The sequence below is a fragment of the Triturus cristatus genome, chromosome 3_2, assembly GCF_964204655.1.
Source record: "Triturus cristatus chromosome 3_2, aTriCri1.1, whole genome shotgun sequence".
Taxonomy (NCBI): Eukaryota; Metazoa; Chordata; class Amphibia; order Caudata; family Salamandridae; genus Triturus; species Triturus cristatus.
Window position 1 is genome coordinate 1,059,717,591 of NC_140584.1, and position 18,115 is coordinate 1,059,735,705.

An 18,115-nucleotide genomic window follows, 5' to 3' on the forward strand; every position below is an offset into this window, starting at 1 on the left:
TACTCTACTCTGAACTACTCTACTCTACACCACTGCACTCTATTCTGCACCACACTACTCTACACCACTCTATTCTATGCCCCTTCACTCTGCACCACTGCGCTCTGAGCCACTCTGCTCTGCACCCCTCTACTCTATGCCACTGCACTCTACTGTGCACCACTATATGACACTGCACTGTAATGTATGCCACTCTACTCTGCACTTCTGCTGTCTTTGCCACTGTACTTTACTCTGCACCACTGCAAGCTAAATCACTGCACGCTGCACTGCTACTCTCTATGCCACTCTACTCTATGCCACTGCACTCTAATCCATTCTTCTCTTCACCTATGCACTCTACACCACTCTAATGTGTGCCACTGTAGGACATTCTACTGCCCTCTGTGCTACTGCACTTTACTCTGCACCACTCTACATAACTGCACTCTGCACTGCACTCTACACCACTCTATTCATTGCCACTCTACTTTGCACTACGCCACCCACTTCACTTTATGCCACTGCTCTCTATGACAGTCTGCTCAGCACCATCCTACTCAACACCACCGCACTCTATGACACATTACTCTACTCTGCACCACTCATCTGTGCCACTGTACTCTGCATCACTCTATTCTACGCCACTCTACTCTGTTAACTTCACTCTGCGCCACTGCACTGCACGCCACTATAATCTACTCTGTGCCACTGCACTCTACGCCTCTCTACTCTACTCTGAAATACTCTACTCTACGCCACTGCACTCTACTCTGCACCACACTACTCTACACCACTCTTTTCTACGCCACTCCACTCTGCGCCACCGCACTCTGAACCACTCTACTCTGCACCCCTCTACTCTATATCACTGCATTCTACACTGCACCACGATAGGCCACTGCACTCTACTGTACTCTGCACTACTCTACTCTTTTGCTGTCTATGCCACTGTGCTTTACTCTGCACCACTGCAATCTACGTCACTGCACTCTGCACTGCTACACTCTATGCCACTCTACTCCATGCCACTCTACTGTACTCAACTCCACGCCACTGTACTCTACTCCACTGTACTGTATGCCACTCTACCATGCACCACTCTTCTCTGCACCACTCTACTCTATGTTACTCCACTCTTGCCTACTCTACTCCACTCTATGCCATTCCACTCTATTCGACTCCACTCCACTGTATGTCACTCCACTCTAGTCTACTCTTCTACACGCCACTCTACGCCACTCCACCCCACGCTGCTGTACAACATGGCTAAAAGACATTGGCAAAGTCAATGGCATTTGTGTAGGCAAAACCTATTGGCTTTGCCAATGCTTGCTTATATAAAAGGCTGACTTTGCTCTAAGGAACTGGGGAGCACTCTAGTGAGAATACTTCGAACATGAGGCTCTGTGCTTAGAACAGTCTGATGTGTGGGGTCCGGTGAGCCCAGCGTATGGAAGCAATGATGTGATGTGGAGGGCTTGAAACAAAGTTCAATGCATGCTTTGGAGATGCTTTTCACATACTCACAATGGGGGTTTGGGCTCTTCAGGTGGGTGGTGTGTCAAGTAGCCAGGCCATGGGAGATTGGTTGAGGCTCTGGGGTGATTCCAAGGACACTTTAGGAATGGGCATAGCAGGAGGAGTCCTTTTTCCAGGTTGGTGTTTGTGATGCAAGGAGTTTAGGTATTTTGAGGCTTAGGTATAATTGGAAGGATTACTGAGAGTGAGAAAGTGAAAATGGTGGTTGAAGCGCTATTAGTTTTGAGCAGTAGTGGCCCGTCCATATGGGCTGAGGGGCCACGCCCCTCACCTTTTCCTGGGAAGAAGAGTGTCTGTCAAGCTGAACAAAGGTCAGCCTGACACTTTCTTGTTCAGGTCAGGCAGCCAGAAGCTAGGACATGAGCTAAATGCACATGCTCCTCGCTGCCCAAGTTGAACTTTACCAGGCTTTCCCTGTGGGCGTGAGCTCCTTCGTTTTGCAAAAGTAGGCCAAGGCCCTTATATTCTATTAACAATCATTGGCAAAGCCAATAGGTTTCTCCTAAGTGAGAGCTTTTGGCTTTGTCAATGTCTTTTAGCCATGTTCTTCAGCATCGTGGGTTGGAGTAGAGTAGAGTGGAGTGGCATGGCGTACAATGGTGTGGAGTAAAGTGGAGTGGAGTACAGTTGATTGGAGTGCAGCAGAGTGAAGTGACATTGAGTGAAGTGCTGTAGAGTAGAGCAGTGTAGAGGGTAGCAGAGTAGAGCGCAGTGGCGTAGAGTAAAGTGGCATAGAGTACAGTGGTTCAGAGTAGAATAGAGTGGCATAGAGTACAGTGGCATAGAGTACAGAGGCATAGAGTACAGTGGCACAGAGTCAGTGGCATAGAGTAGAGCGATGTGGAGTGCAGTGGCGTAGAGTGCGGTGGTGCAGAGGAGAGTGGCATAGAGGGCAGTAGAGTAGAGTGGTGTTGAGTACAATGGCGCAGAGTGCAGTAGTGTAGAGTAGAGTGGTGCAGAGTAGAGTTCAGTAGTATAGAGTGCAGTGGCGTAGAGTGCAGTGGTGCAGAGGAGAGTGGCATAGAGTGCAGTAGAGTAGAGTGGTGTTGAGTACAATGGCGCAGAGTGCAGTAGTGTAGAGTAGAGTGGTGCAGAGTAGAGTTCAGTAGTGTAGAGTACAGTGGCGTAGAGTAGAGTGGTGCAGAGTAGAGTGGCATAGAGTTCAGAAAAATAGAGTGGCATAGAGTAGAGTAGTGCAGAGTACAGTGGCATAGAGTGCAGTGGTGCAGAGTGCAGTGGTGCAGAGTAGATTGGGTGGGGACGAGGAGGTGCATAGTTAAACTGAAAGAGCGGTAGGGAGGGCCCAACAAGTGACGCACTCAGCAGCCGAAATGTTAATGGAGAAGTCGTTGGGATAAAGGGAGTGTTGTAACACCCTGCCAGATTAACTATGATGGAGTTCAGAAGGTGAACAAGCAGTAAAGATGCTTTTAAAATGTGTTTTTATCTTGACACATTTGCTTTAAAAGACAGAGTTCACATGCAGGCAATGTCATCTGACAAATTGTTTCTTATTCTTTAACAGGGTTGATTGGTGTTTACTTTTCTTTAACTGGAATGTTAGAGCATTTTGTAAAGTGAACTGCCTGACAATCTTGATGACATACAGGGACTGGCAAAGGAAAGGCTGTGGGATGATAGTTTCTTTCTATCCCACAACAAAATGTAATACCTGTAATGAACAGTACATCACAGGAAGTGACCTCACACAACCTTTGACATAAGTCAACTTTAAAGGCCTACAATTAAAGCAAAATACCTTAAAAATAGAAAAGATACTAAAGCAGATAAAACTCTCTAAGTTTCAACCTAATAAATAATGCATAGTGTTGCCATGGTATGCCAGAGGTTCAACCACAATAGCTCAAGTTGCATGTTATCATAGTCAAGCAGCACAGCCGCCACATTGCCATGTTCAGTCTCAAATGCTCAGAAACAATCATCTTCAAGACATAGCCTCTCCTGCCTAGGCATACAATCTTAAACCAACATCAGTGAGGCTTTGGCTAAGGCATAACTAAAGCTTGTCCATGAGCAGGCAGCAGGGCTCGGATGGCCCTCCAGGGTCTCAGAGACAACTGTTACAACTGATTGGCACGGGAGGTAAGAACATATTGTGCCTTGGCGTACACCACACACGTCTCTGTGACGTACAGCTATTGGTGTTAATTGTTTCTTGCCTGAACTTATGACCTGTCATTTCACTGCTTTTTAGGTCTCCCCTAGGCAGCGCTTGCGCTGCTTCGAGACATGTTGTTTCTCTTGTGTGGGCTTTGAGCACGCCCCTCTCTTGCCATTTGTTCCTGTTTGTGTAGTTCAAATTCCTTCCTTTTCTTTGGCTAATTGTTCACATTTGTCCCTCTTTTCCATGGGTGGTTCTTGCCCCTGGTGACTGACCCTGTTACATGTATTATTGCTCATTTATCTATTTCTGTTTGTTTCTTGTACTGGTTTTTCCGTTTTTCTTTGTTTTGCTCTTTTCATAGATATGGGGAGAACCATCGCGAAGACTAAAACCTGGTTCCTAGTTCCAAAGTCGGCAGCTCTACATTTTACACCACGTCCTATCTCCAAAAATTGCTGATTCTTTTTCGAAATGCCTCCTTGTGTTACCATGACTCCTGGCATGTGCAGTTTTTTCCATGTAGTTTACTCGCACTGAAGAGAAAGAAGCCTCTAGTCTTGCTATAAATTAACTGAAAACTGCTGATAACATATGTCCGGTTTTCAGGAAGCATTTGCCGTAGCTGCTCACATTCAGTAATAAACTGATATCCTTATGTGGGCAGGAACATATATTTTTCCAGAAGCATTGGTCTTTTTGTTTACGAGGGCCTTGTTGTAACACAGCTATCTGAACAACCCCTGACTTCACGTTGCCGATGCTGTGACCAAAAAATGGGCTAGCTGGTGGCAATCCTGGCTCTATTATAATAACAAGAGAGGAAGGGAGAAATAAGACACTCTTAATCCCCTGATCAATCTAAACAAAGAACAACGGAAGAGTGCACAACAAGCTTAATCATTATATAAAGACTAAAGAAAAAAGGAGTCACTCTTATGAGTAAAAGAACCCTCACTCACCAACCTGGTTGGTGACATGCTTCATCACTGGGTTCCCACCAGAGAGGCCGAATGCCTCCGTGGTGTGCTACCACGCCTGGTTACAGCGGAGCAGGTTTCTTTCAAGGTGTGGTGATATAGAAAGATGGTGATTTTAAAAAAGGGCTTGGTTTAAACCCAAACCAACTTTATTCGTGGTTAACCAAGCGCTAATAAAAACGTGGTTGGACCTAGAGACTGAATCTACTAGTCTAGTTCAAAGTACAAGTGAAATAAAATCATGGTCAACATGTTTCTGCCTTTAGATTGGCCAATTTAGCGAGGCTTTCATCAGGACCAACTGGTGAAAACAAGAGAGAACACCTCGGCGGTATGCACACTCTAAGGTGCACCCTAACCTGGGTTGTTTGTGAACAAGCACAAAGTGACTTACAATTTGCAGTCCGGCTTACCGCTTTTCAGAAAGACTTAGTATTGTAAAGGGAGAGGGGAATAGCCCCTTGGCTCTTCATGTTAGTAATAATGCGTTGATATTACATTGACGAAGAGGTGCTGTGTCAGAGTGCATCATTTGTTTACCTACTTTTGTAAATAAAACTTTGCATCTGAGAAGAACCCATTGTGCCTCTGGGCACTTTCCAACATTGCTGGCAGGATAATATGGACAGAGTTTGAGAGCAAACAAAGCTCTCATGATCTCATATTCTCCACAACAAACTGACTCCAAAAACTAGTGTGGCATGCCTCCTTCAGATCAGGTTGATTCTGTGCTCACTCTGGTGAGCTGCTCATCTCCTCTTCCAGTCCCACAGGGGCTCACACACCCCAGTGTGTTTACTGCACCCAATGCAAACTATATATTCACAAGCTGTTTGTTAAACTGTTGCAGTGGGGCACAGGTATAATTAGCGTGTCACACCAAATGAACACATTTCCTATTGCACCATTGTACGTGCGATTTGCGATTATATGATACAGCCACTTCTTCTGTGTGCTTGTAGTAGATGCCCCCGCACAGGCAGGTAGGCATATGAACCGTACAAAATAGAGCACTGGTGCCCACTTTCAGCAAATGAGGTAGCCACACCACTCTCGTAACTACTCACCCTCAGCTGGTGTGGAGGCGATGTTCAACAGAATGGTGGTTTTGAAGGACTGCGGTGAAAAGGGAAATCGATGCATCCAGTACCAAAAGAGGTGCTAAGTTCACCCACAGAGCATGCCATTACTGGGCACCATGCTGCTGGAAATATAGCATTTTGCTATGCTTAGGTTAAAAGGTCTCTATCAACTAATCTGCTTAATTTCAGGAGAAATTGAGGCAACAGAAGCGTTTTAAACCCGGCTACAAGTTTGTCAAAATATTTAAATTGTTTATAGTTGGTAAACGTTGTGCTAACAATCTTTTACATTTATTATAAAGTTAATTTACTGTTACTAGAAATGCCACATGCCACTCCATCTCAGCATCAGCACAGCACCACCACCAGTGCAGCACTACTTCAGCCCCAGTGCAGCACCTCCTCAGCACCACCACACCACCTTGGCACCAGCACAGCACCACCTCTGCACCACTGCAGTACCACCTCTCCACCAGCATAGCACTACCTCAGCATTGGTGCAGAACCACCACCTCAGCATCTGTGCAGCACCAGCACAGCATCACTCAACACCACCGCAGCATTCCTTGACTTCACTCAACACCACCAGCACAGCACCAACTCAGTACCAGAGCAGCCCCAACACAGCATCAGCACAGCACTACCTCAGCACCAACGCAGCACCACTTCAGCATTAGAGCAGCACCACATCCGCACCAGTGCACTATTACCTCAGCACCACCTAAACATTACTCCGCACCACCTCATTATCATTTAACACCACCTGAGCACAAGCACACCACAACCTCAGCACCACCTCAGGACAGCATCAGCGCAGCACCACCTCAGCATCAGCACAGCACCACTAGAGCACCACCACAGCACCACCTCGTCATCAGCACAGCACCATTTCAGCATCAGCACAGCACCACCTCTTCATCAGTGCACCACCACCACTGCAGCACCAACTCAGCATCAGAGCAGCACCGCCTTGGCACCAGGGCAGCACCTTCTCAGCATCACTGCATCACCACCGCCCCACCTAAGCACCAGCGCAACCCCACCTCAGCAGCTACTCAGCACCAACGCAGCACCACCTCAGCATCAGCGCATCATCACCACAGCACAGAACCAACTCAGCATCACTCAACAACATCTGAGCACCAGCTCAGCACTACATGAGCCCCAGCGCAGCACCACCACCTTAGCGTGACTCAGCAACACCATAGCATCACTCAGCACCAGTTAAGCATCACCTCTGCACAAGCCCACGACCACCTCAGCAAGCCCTCAGTATCACTCAACACCACCTCAGCACCAGCACAGCACCACCTCAGCACCAGCACAGCACCATCTCAGCATCAGCACGGCAACGCCTCAGCACAGCAACACCTCAGCATCAGTGCACCAGCGCAGCCCCACCTCAGCACCAGCGTAGCCTCATCTCAGCAGAAACTCAGTACCACTTCAGAATCAGTGCAGCACCACTAGAGCACCACCACAGCACCACCTCGTCATCAGCACAGCACCATTTCAGCACAGCACCACCTCTTCATCAGTGCACCACCACCACTGCAGCACCAACTCAGCATCAGAGCAGCACCGCCTTGGCACCAGGGCAGCACCTTCTCAGCATCACTGCATCACCACCGCCCCACCTAAGCACCAGCGCAACCCCACCTCAGCAGCTACTCAGCACCAACGCAGCACCACCTCAGCATCAGCGCATCATCACCACAGCACAGAACCAACTCAGCATCACTCAACAACATCTGAGCACCAGCTCAGCACTACATGAGCCCCAGCGCAGCACCACCACCTTAGCGTGACTCAGCAACACCATAGCATCACTCAGCACCAGTTAAGCATCACCTCTGCACAAGCCCACGACCACCTCAGCAAGCCCTCAGTATCACTCAACACCACCTCAGCACCAGCACAGCACCACCTCAGCACCAGCACAGCACCATCTCAGCATCAGCACGGCAACGCCTCAGCACAGCAACACCTCAGCATCAGTGCACCAGCGCAGCCCCACCTCAGCACCAGCGTAGCCTCATCTCAGCAGAAACTCAGTACCACTTCAGAATCAGTGCAGCACCACTTCAACATCAGTGTAGTATCACCTCAGCACAGCACCAACTCAGCATCACTCAGCACCACCTTAGCACCAGCTGAACACCACCCAAGCACCATCGCAGCACCACCACCTGAGCAAGACTCATCACGCCACAGCATCACTGAGCGCCAACACAGCATCACTAACACTACCTCAGCACCAGCGCAGCATTTCCTAAGCATCACTCAACACCACCACAGCACCACGTCTGCACAACACCACCTCTGCATCAGTGCACCACCACCAGTGAATCAACAATTCAGCACCATCTGAGCCCCACCACAGCATCAGCGCAGCACCACCTCAGCAACAGTGCAGCATCACCTCAGCCAGCTCACCCCTGACTTAGCATCACTCAACACCACCTGAGCACCACCAAAGCATCACTAAGCACCACCTGAGTATCATCTGAAAAGCACACCACCACCTCAGTATCATTCAGCACCAGTGAAGCACCACCTCAGCACCAGCACAACATCAGCACAGCACCACCTCAGCATCAGGGCAACACCACCTCAGCATCAGTCCAGCACCACCTCAGCATCAGTACAGCACCACCTCAGCACATCACCACCTGAGCCCCACCACAGCACTGCACCATCTCCGCATCAGCACAGTACCACCTCAGCATCAGTGCAGCACCACCTTAGCACCAACCAAGCACCACCTCAACACCAGCACAGCACCATCTCAGCATCAGCACAGCACCACCTCTGCATCAGTGCACCACCACCAGCTCAGCCCCACTTCAGCATGAGGGCAGCACCACCTCAGTATAAGCGCAGCATCACCTCAGCACAGCACCAACTCAGCATCGCTCAGCGCCACCTAAGTACCAGCTCAGCACCACCTGAGCACCAGTGCAGCACCACCACCTCAGCATGACTCAGTACTACCTCAGTATCACTCGGTATCACCTAAGCACCATCACAGCACCACCTCAGCATCAGCACAGCACCATCTCAGCATCAGCACCGCACCACCTCCTCCTCAGTGCACCACCGCCACTGCAGCACCAACTCAGCATCAGAGAAGCACCATAGCAGCACCACCTCAACATGAGCGCAGCACCACCTCTGCATCAATGCACCACCACCAGCACAGCCCCACCTCAGCACCAGCGCAGCCCCACCTCAGCACCAATGAAGCCCCACCTCAGCAGCAATTCAACACCAATGCAGCACCACTTTGGCAGCATCAGCGCAGCACCACCTCAGCATCAGCACCAAGTCAACATCACTCAGCACCACATGAGTATCATTTCCAGCACCACCATCTCAGCATGACTCAGCTCCACAGCGTGACTCAGCACCACCTCAGAATCACTCAGCACCACCTCAGTATCACTGAGCATCACCTCAGCACTAGCACAACACCACATCAGCATCACTCAGCACCTCCTGAGTCTACCCTCGGAAACTGGCACCTGTTGATTTTCTCCTACTGTCCTGCTGCTCGTGTTGTGATTCAGGTACTATTTCCCAACCTCCACCCTCCCTTTGTTTATACCTCTATCACACCCCCATAACAAAAAAATATATATAACAAACAAGCATTAGAACAGGCAGGAAGAAGTCGCCAGCATTACAAGGACAAAAAAACTAGAAGACATTTTTTATGTTAATTCCTTTTTTAATAGAGTCGTTCAGTTGTACATAATGTCTTCTTGGTTATATATAAGGTAACAAAAATGCTTATAACACTTTTTTATTAGGAATTTTCAAATGCTGCACAGCAGCCACAATGCTCAACAGCATAGTTTAAAGACATTGGTAAAGTCAATAGCGCTGACTAAACACTTTTAAGGTCCCAAAGGCGAGACCTATTGGCTATGCTAATGCTTGTTTTAAATATTGCCTTAAACAAAACTAAAATCTAATGTTCACTGAATAACAGTGCTCAGAAGCAAACTAAAAGTGCTCCATGCTGTAGCATAATGAAAGCTGAAGGGGGCCAACCCCCATACAATCACTTTGCCTGCCTTTGTGTGGCACTATCTTCTTGCTGGCACCCACCTTCATGACTTCTACAGGTATTTCAGCAATATTGTAATGGTCTAAGGAAAAACTGATGACTATTTCACATCAACATGGCCTCTGGTAAGAGTTCCAGTATGGTGCACAGTAAACTGATTTTAGGATTATTGTATAACCAAATTGACAGTATAGGGTATGCACTCACAGAAACCTAAATCAACGCAGCCTTTAGGAAAAGGTTCTTTAGGGGACACCACATAGAAATGTATGGCAGATACATCAGCTGTGCAAGCCTCACATGTGCAAAGCAGGCCATCACAGACAGGCAGAGCACAGAAAGCAGTGGTGCAGGCCTCTCTTACACAAACAGATACAGCACGGAATTCAGCAGTGCAAGTGTCTCTCACAACAGAGGTGCGGCAAGGACCAAGCTGTGCAGTCTACATCACACATGCTGTCACTACAAGGGATGCCGCACTGCACCTCCATCACAAGCAGGTATGGAGTGACTGTTGTTACCTACCTTACACCAAAGAGCTACAGCTTGGAAAACCAGAAGTGCACGGAAGGAAGCTGTGCAGGCCTCCTTCTTACAAACAAGCATTTGCAATGCAATAGGTCTCGCATTTACGCGAGTGTAAGCTATTGCCATTGTAAATGACAATGTCTTTTATTGGTTTTAAAAACCAATACCAAAATAAAAGGCATAGCCATTTACAATGCCAATAGCCTAAACTTGCGTAACTGTGAGACCTATTGCATTGCAAATGCTTGTTAAACCTTGGCATCTTTTCAGAAGAACCACCGTTACATTTCTCAGAACTTTTGCTTGGGAATAGAAAAAATGTATGTGTTCGGGCGGGTATTAACGGGGAATATTTAATGTATAGTGCCTTTTCCTTTGCTCTTACTCGCTACGTGTCAGTGTATGTAGAGCATATTCCTACAAAGTCGCCTGCTACTGGGTGATAAAGTGATGGTTAAAATTTCTTTTTTTATTGTAACATTATTCATTCTTTTTCACTGAATCGTTGACTCTAAAGGCGGATATTTCCTATGACGTATGAAGGGCACCAGGCAGGGGTCCTAATGATCTTCGAGAATAGCCCCCTATTCCTATGCTGAAAAATAAATAACATCACTAATTAGGGTGCACGACCCTCCCTCACAGCCCTGTGCTGGCTGCATCATTATTAGCTATGCCCCTCGAACTTTTCTATTGAAAGTGTACTTTAACACGACTTCAGCTGGAGGCGTGATTCTTGGGTTCAACCCCTTGTAAAGAGTTGTCGGGGCGTGCATCATGCTGCCAGTGCTGTTGAGAATTTGTTATAATGCAATTAATGTTTTCCCATTATGTGTTCTTGTCTGAACATTCACTTTATTTAATAAGCGAAAGTCTTGCATGGTGGTATAACATTCACAATGCCCACGCCCTGTACGACAATTGAATGTAAACAACACAACCAGAACTCATAAACTCGAGGAACAAATTATAAAGTGAATTAAAACAGGATGGTGTTAACATCAATTTGACGTGGTTTACAAAACAAATATCTTCCAAAATTAGGCCATGGGAGTGTGCCTGGTAAAATAGTGTAGAACATCGCATTTAGGTGTATCGCACACGAAGAGGTGCCCGCTGAAGGAACTTGCGTTTGTTAATTCATCTTTGAGGCACGAGAGGGCACGCTTCACAAAGAGAACAAGTGCGGCCAAACAAGTTGACAAGGGAGAGCGAGGGTGAGACAGGCAGTGGGGGAGCAAGCGCGCGCGGCCACGCTAATTGAAAACAGATGGCCCCTGCGCGCCGCTGCTTGCTCCCGCAAGGTCGATGCCAGCTCAAGCATGAGTGCTTGAAAAGAACTGACCAATTTCTAAAGGTCATCGCCTAGAGCAACGCATGCGTGCTGACTAGGCGAGACCTAAAAAGTTATAGCAGGGAAAGCAATAGTGCATATTTCTGTATCAATGTAGAGCTTGGAAAGCAGCTGTGCAGGTTGCATAAAAAGCAGAGCATAGAAAGCAGGAGCAGCATACGGCCTGTCCTCATACAAAACAACTGTAGCACAGGCAACAACAGTAGGACAGGTCTATGTCACAAAACAGGTTCACCTTAGTCAGCCATACAGGAGCTCCGTGAAGGACAAAAGTGCACAGATCCTGAGATGACTGTGAAATCTCATGTAAAGTACAATTACTTTCAAAGTAATTTAAGTGCAGTTCTATTCTAATTTTTATATTGGGTTTTGAACCCAAAACTGAGATCTCAAAAATCCTCTCCATGATTTGCTAGTTTGAATTTTGATTTTTTACACTGGGGTGTTTTAAAAACTCTTTGCCATGCACATTGTTATGTGAATACAGGAGGTGTTGCCATTTGTTCATGTCTAGCCAAGTGTGCGGCTCAATGACATGAAATTTAAAAAAAAAACATAATAATAATAAACGTTGAGGTATCTTGAAGAGAAGTCGGACAGGAGCTTCACAGATAAAGAGCTGCAGGTTCGGGGAGTCAGTCCTTCAGGCCACACTCATTGTTTTATATCTGGTATCCCGTTGGAATCGTGTATCCCCTGCTCTACGGCAGTCTCCTGAGCCCTGCCCTGATGTCCATCTCCCACGACTGCCCTACAGCTCATCCCAGCCCTGGAGAGGCAGAGCTCAGCCCTGCCTCGGCTTCGGCAGACAGGAGCAGCAGCTCCAAGCTGAGTTCCTACACATGCACCCGTCAACATTTAGTTTGCGACTCTCAGTAAAGGGTCTCTGGAAAGCCTCTGTTTTGCACAAGTGACAGAGGGCCTCACCTCGAATGGGCCCCAGATCACCGGGCCTTCATTGTGAGGGGCCCACGCCTTCCCTGAGAGGCAGTGTTAACAACACGTTTCTTCCAGCGAGTCCTGTTTGCTGTCACCTGCTGACATTGTCAACAAGCCAGGGGTCACAGAGACTGTCTAAGCTAGGGTTGCAGCTGCGACCCCTAATTGACGTCCCTGGTTGGGAAGCACAGATGGTGCATTTGTTTGTAATTCTGAAGAGTGATGGATACAAATATTTTCACAGAATCAAAACCAATCAAGACATTTTACTTGGTGAGGTGAAAACCATAGATATGTGCTGAAACCTGATTTTAACCCATTATCATTTGATAGCTATAATTGTATCGGTAAAACTGCCTGTTAGTGCCAATGTTGTGGTCATTTCAATAGGAAACATGCTGTCTGAAACTGACAATGTGCTACCACAACATGCTTCAGGGACAGATTTGCAACAGTGTGCCCCAAAATGCACTGCCGGCTACAGACCACACCCGTGCCACCCTCCTGCTGAGTTGGCATGGCTCGCATGCTATACCTATTCTTCGTGGGACACTTGGATTTTTCACAATCCCTATTACTTCAGTGATGCGACATTGAAGCCAGCGGCCACACTCTGAGAATAGTCCCAGCATCACTGCTTCTATGCCGAGGGCACATCGACAGGCTTGATTGGCATCTGTGACATCAGATGAGGCGTCAGAAGCAGGAGGTGGAGTCTGTATTACAGCGGCGTGATGTTGTGGTACAATTTCATTACGATCTTAGTTGAGAGAGGATTGTCTACTATGACAGCAGGTAAGCTGGAAAGTGTGACTTTTTATGGGAAGCTTTTGGGGATAACAATAGGGTGACCAACTGGCATTGGTGCAAATTCAGGACGGTGAGTGTAAAAATTCAGGACAAAGGGTCAAAATTCAGGACACAAATTCAGGACAGGAGGTCAAAATTCAGGACAAAACTTCAGGACAATAGGTAAGTTTTACAGACACATCAGAGGAGGTCGCGCAATAGTATATAAGTAAGCCCAGCCATTTCCAATCATATTCAACCGTTTACAAACCTATCCATCATGTATCCTTCCATCTATCATTTCACTCATCCATCCCTTCATCCATCCTTTCACTCATCCATCCATTATCCATCCACCCTTTCACCCTATCCATCTGTACACTCATCCATCCACTCTTCTACCCATCCATCCATTCACTCATTCATCCAGCCATTTGCCCTTTCACCCATCCAGCCATCCTTTCACTTACTCATCCATCCACCCAGTCACTCATCCTTCCACCCATCCACCCTTTCAGTCATCCATCCATCCTCCCTTTCTCTCTCCATCGACCCTTTCACTTAGCCATCCTTCCTTCCATCCGTCCACCCACCCATCCATCTACTCATCCACTCATGAATCCATCCATTGACCCTATCACTCATCCATCCTTTCTCTCATCCATTTATCCTTTCACTCCTTCACTCATCTATTCATCCTTTTGTCCACCTACCCTCCCTTTCACTCACTCATCCATCCTTACATCCACCCTTTCACTCATCCATCCATCCAATCACCCTTGCACTTATCAATTCATCAATCCATCCATCATTTCACTCATCCATCCACCCACTCATCATCCACCTTTTCACTCATTCATCCTTTCACTCATCCATCCACCCTTTTACCCATCCAGCTACCCTTCACCCATACATCCAGCTATTTACCTTTGCTCTCATCCATCCTTCCACTCACTCATCAATCCATCCATCCTCTCTCATTGTCCATCATATTCAGTCTTTCATTCATCCATTCACCCTTTCACTAATTCATCCAGCCATCCAGCCATCCCTTCACTTACTCACTCGCTCACCTTTTCATATTAATTTTGAGCTGAGCCTTTTTGAGAAGAGGCCCATCAAGAACTTCACCCTTGTTGCAGGAGCCATTCCAGGACTGGGACAGAAGCCACCCAGGGCGGAGACGGGATCCACCACGGGGGGGGGGGTGGGAGGACAGGAGCCATCACAGGCGGGGGAGATGGGGGGACAGGAGCCACCACATGGGGGGACAGTAGCCATCATGGGGGGGGCAGGAGCCATCACAGGAGGGGGAACAGGATCCACCAGGGTGGGCACAGGGGTGGGCGTGCAGTATTCTCGTATCATCTTGGTCTCTTCCAGAGTGGGGTAGGGCTCCTCACCTCCTCCTGGACAAGACAACCAGAGGACAGGCTCTCTTTCTAAAATGTTAGTTTTGTCATCCCCCACTGTGATGTACAGTACTTAAAGGAGATACTCCAAGAGAACTGATTGTCCTGTGTCCTCCATACTTTGTTAATCAGTGTGGGTGTGATTGTGCCATTTCTTTATTGTATTACATTATAGACTGCATGTTTGAAGAACCGAGGTTTGCTTACAATTTAGTAACAGTAATTAAACTCTGTGAAGAGAACCACGTGCTGCCTCGGTGTAATCAGGTGGTGTAATCAGGGCCGGTTCTACGATGTTTGGGGCCCTGGGCAGAAAGGGAATGTGTGAGGCCCCTCTAAGTTGCAGAGACATGAGGCATTCAGGGCTGTTTGCATCTGAATAGATGCCCCTGCTCCTGAAGCTGCAGCCCCTCCCTCTGTCACCTTCAATCACCTGTTAACAGCTCATCAAGGCTGAAGGTGTGAGGGTTGCCATCCCGCTGTGCCCCTCCAATGCTGCTGGTGATCTGAGCTTTGGTACTGAATCGGAGTCTGTTACACCCGACCTCAACAGCATCGGAGTCAAGCAGGGAGGTGGGTGGAAGCTGTGCCGGCTTTAGGGTGGTGCGACCGGTGCCCGGTTAAAATTACGGACAAATGGCGTCCGTTAAAGAATCCTTCATGGACAACAGACAGACGGCCGAAATTACGGACTGTCCGTGAAATTTACGGACGGTTGGTCACCCTAGATAACCACCGTCGGCTCACATGTTGGGAGGAGGATTCTAGAAGGGTGGTCAAGGGGAGCATCTGGGGCAAGACGGGTATGGAGACCGATGGTGCTCCAACTCTTGGTACGTTGGGGGTGGGGGGGGGTGTTGTCTCCAGTTTCTAGCAATGGCAAGGAGGCTGTTTTGTTTTCTTTACTGGTGTCCTGGTTATTTTTGAGGGCCTTTGATTTCAAAACCACGAGATTTAGGATGCAGCGCAGATTTGTTGAGATCTCTTAGTTGAAGGGGAAATTTACAGGGGTGAAGATTTTGCTGGGGAGAGGAAAGACAGTTCTGAGAGTGGAGGGGAAGTTGGCTCAGTTGCGTAGGTACCAGGTAGTGAGGTGGTAGGTGTTTGGAGGAGTAGGCTCGCAGGGGACAGATGCTATTTATGTCCATAAGAATGGGAATATGTCCTGCCTTCAGTTATTGAGAGAATTGAAGATGGCTTTGTCGAGGTTGGGGATGCCATCTGGTGAATTTGGGTCACATGCATTTCAATACAGGGCAGAAACAGAGGCCAGCATTAAAGATTGTTTAGCAGGAGTTATCAAGGGTGTGGGAGATTGTAATGTAGCTGCCTTTGGAGACATGTGCTGCCAGATTGGCTGTTGATGTAAATTTTAGCATAATGATCTAACATGTTTTTGTTCTTCTGTAGGTAAAGCTGCTGGCCCTTCTGTGGTGACAGTATCGGTATAGATCTGTGGTCATTCCTTTCTTAAAATGGTCGGTGAAACAACCCGCAAGGAGATGTGGCTGCAAGCTGAATTTAACAGCTTTAAGGTTCAGATTATGTGGTGTATGTATGTATGTGGTAGTTCTATAGTGTGAACCTAGCCAACATGCAGGGAAGTACTGTACGGGGTCAGAGACAAGCATTAAGTCAACGAATGATAGGCGAGATAGCTGGTTTGAGGACGGTTATTGCATTGAAAGATATAGGTTTTTAAAGAGATGCATCTTTTAGTCTTTCCTAAATTGGAGCAATATTGGGGCAGTCCTGATGGATATGGGATGTTGCTCCAGATCCTGGGTGCATAGATGGAAAATGCCTGCTGCTTTGGTTTTTTTTTCTTTTTTAAACTTCTTAGTCTGCAGTCTGACCACGTCCTGGATGTGGGTGTGCTGTGACCCGCCAGAGATGGTGTGTTTATCTGCAAGAGAAGCAGGTCATGATGGATTTGCAGATGATGCGGCTGGTTTGAAGATGCACTGGGTCAGCAAAGGGAGCCAGCGGAGTTGCATCAGGATTGGGGTGGTGATGAGATCGTATTTCTTCAGGCCCTGGATGAGCTGTGCTGTGGCCTGCCGGATGCCCTTATAAGGTGCCAGTGTGGAGTCAGGGAAGGCATGAAGCAGGGCATTTCCACCATCCAGATGCGAGAGTACCATGGTTTGAGCAGCAGTTCTGAAGTTGCTTTCTGGAAGAAACAATTTGTCTTTCTTTCTATGAGACAGCAGGTACTAGGACGTCTTTGTATTGTTGGCAATCTGTTCTCTGAGGGAGACGCTGTTCTAAGAGGGTGTATTCAAGTGACTTGGCATTTGGAGAAAGTTAGGGTACGGCGCTGACAAGGTTTATGACATTGACTCAGGTTTGTACTGTTTGTTGGTTGTTGTTCTTGGCAAATAACAGAAATTCTGTGTTGGTTGGGTTGAGCTTTAGGTCGGCATTGGCCATGTGTGTGCAGGCAATCTTTGAAGCATTGACTCTGGTGATTAATGTACTTCCTAGAGAGAGATCGGAATTTTGTCTAATGGAAGATTTGACTCATGGAAAGGTAGCTCAGATGGTTAATGTACCTGCTGCAAAGAACATGTACCATGCAGATCACAAAGTGCACATAATGTAAATAGGCCAGTGGGCTACTGCTTTTGTCAGAGAGATCCTTTTGTTACTTGCAGTTTATAAGTTAAAATCCTAACATAGAACAGTGAGCTATTAACTGTCATCTACTCCGCAGCAACACAAGTCACATTTTTTATTAACTTTTGATACGTTTGAGCTACAAACAATTTATTCGTTTAAATGATCAGATCATGCTACAGATCTTGCATTATGAGGCAAATATGGCAGAGCCATTATTATTTAGAAAACATTTGCAAACTAGGATTTTTAGCCATTCATGTTTGAACTGCTGTTTTGGAAAAGGGAGAAGTGCTGATGACAGAAACTCCATGGCTCGGAGACAAATGGCTTGTGCTTCCACATTTTATCGTATTTGGGGACATTCTGTGATTAGAAGCATATCCCACTTTGTGAACACATTTTACTGTCAATAACTCATCATAACCTTAAATAATCATGTGTATCCATTGGTTGATAAAACTGGGCAGTGAAACCAAACAAATACAAAAAATTAGGATGTTTGCACATTCTGGCCACGCCTCTGGCTCTGCCCACTGATCCAATCCTTGGGTTATTCCCGCCCTCTGATTCTCCGCCCACAGTTCCCCTACTTTTTTTCCCCCACTTCGACCACTGATATATCGTGTTGCTGGATAGTGGGAACACCACACCAGTAAAAAGTACCATACCTATGATATTATAAATTACAATAAAC